The 1,950-nt window shown below is 35.6% G+C and overlaps 1 long non-coding RNA gene across 1 annotated transcript in view; it reads right to left on the bottom strand.

Moving 5' to 3' along the window:
• LOC107674899 (uncharacterized) overlaps positions 1–1,950 on the bottom strand; it is a 10,811-nt gene that overhangs the window by 5,689 nt on the left and 3,172 nt on the right. Inside the window, exons 2-3 of the long non-coding RNA XR_001632548.1 lie at positions 1,708–1,710; positions 900–904 (exon numbers count right to left, since the gene is read on the bottom strand). This is a non-coding gene — a long non-coding RNA (uncharacterized LOC107674899). The remainder of the gene's footprint in view (positions 1–899; positions 905–1,707; positions 1,711–1,950) is intronic.

The following is a 1,950-nucleotide window of genomic DNA, read 5'->3' as shown; positions in this document are numbered from 1 at the left end:
GCCGACAGAGAGAGCTAAACTATACATGTGGCAAGCAGTGCAAACAACAATAGCAGGAGAAGAAGCCATTACTCACCGTGATTGAAGAATGATTCTGACTTACCACTGTTGTTTGATGAACTCGTGAAAAAACAGAGCGAGAGAGAAAAGAAACGGAGTCAGAGAAAAAAAGAAAACAGCAATAGATGCGAATGGAAACACGAAGGACAAGCTAACTGCTAACGAATGCTAACGCGCTGCACGCACGCTGCACTCCCTGTTTTAGAATAAAAGCGAACGATCAAATTAATCAGATTAGTTTGATAGATAATATCAGAAATATGGTGGGAATTAAGTTATATTTTATCACTTTAAACAACAGAGAGTGATAGTAAGATAGAGATTCAACAGAAAAGCAAAGCTACACGGAGCTACAATCACAAACCACTCAGCAGCATGGTACACAGGAACGTAATTCAGGACGCATGCTATTGAATTTAATTCAAATCTTTGAATAAATTCATTTAAATGCATGCATGTTATTTAAATAATCATTTTGCTGTAGACACATAACTATAACAAAACATATGCCTTTGAAGTTCAGTTATTAAGAAAAAGTTGTTCATGAGTCCCTTATTTGTCCTGAGCAGTTCAACTGTCCACTGTTCTTCAGCAAAACTCTCCAGGTCCAGGCTAAATTGTAATAATTTTGTCTTCTGGGAAACATATAGATGTCTTCTGTAGCTTCTGACAAAATTCAGCTATCATTTTTGTCTTTTGGACTATATGTAAACATCTTTGATGCAAAATATCTTACTCAGGACAGTACTAAAAATAACATGCATTTTGTGTGATCCCTCTTATTTTGGTAAAATAATTAACATTTTGCAGATTTTGCTAGGGTTATGTAAACTTTTGACCACAACTGAATCTTCATAGAACTATATAAGTAAGAATAATCCCCAGTAGTTGTCACGTTGCACACACACGAGGGACGAGGAGACGCTGGAGAATATGTTGACAGGACTTTATTTGCATGAACCACCGAGGAACCAAGGGAGACGAACACAGGAAGACGTTCTCAGCAGACAGGGAACTTGGGACTGGGAACACTATTTATACACACAGGAGGAGGGGATGACGAGACACACCTGGGAGCAATGAAACATCAAGTAATCAGGGGAGGAACAGGAAACTAACCAAATAAGGGCATGGGAAGGCACATGGGGAGCAGGACACACACAAAACATGGAACAGAGTCTGACAGTAGTGGGGTCGAATGGGCCCTTTGTACAGTTTTGTGCTATAACAGCTAGCAAATGTTTATATTTATTTACCTTTTTTCCACTGTCATTTAGAATCACATTTTTAAATGTTACCCTCCAAAATAAACAATAAACAATTAAATTTAATTACATAATAATAATATAATAGTAAGTTGTTTTTCAATAATTCATAGACTTTTTTTCACAGTGTTCAGTTGCAGTCATCCAGTTTTATTATACATTTAACAAGACTTTTTTATACTGTCTGTGTTACAAAGACAGTGTTGGGAAGGTTACTTTGGAAATGTAATAGGTTACAGATAACAAGTTACCCTACTTGAAATGTAATAAGTAGTGTAACTTTTCAATTACTTTATTAAAGTAATGTAGCTGATTACATTTGTTTACTTTTTGATTACTTTTCTAAATTTCTAATGTTTTCAACTGTTAATCATTTTCAAACATGCTAACCAGGCAGGGTTAACCTTAGTAGTAGTGCTAGTGCTCAGTAGTGCTCAACACTGATTACTGTCAGACTTTCGAAATCTTTCATCATCACTTGAATTAGGATTATAATATTTTAATTTTAAAGGAGACATTGGATGCAAAATATCTTCATTTGTATATAAATGTGTCTTGGCAGTGTGTGGACACAACCACCCTACAATGATAAAAATTCACTCCTTTTTTTCATCCCCCAAAAACC

The sequence above is a fragment of the Sinocyclocheilus anshuiensis genome, unplaced genomic scaffold (assembly GCF_001515605.1).
Source record: "Sinocyclocheilus anshuiensis isolate Anshui unplaced genomic scaffold, SAMN03320099.WGS_v1.1 scaffold1250, whole genome shotgun sequence".
NCBI classification, from domain to species: Eukaryota; Metazoa; Chordata; class Actinopteri; order Cypriniformes; family Cyprinidae; genus Sinocyclocheilus; species Sinocyclocheilus anshuiensis.
This window is presented reverse-complemented; position numbering and strand designations above follow the sequence as displayed.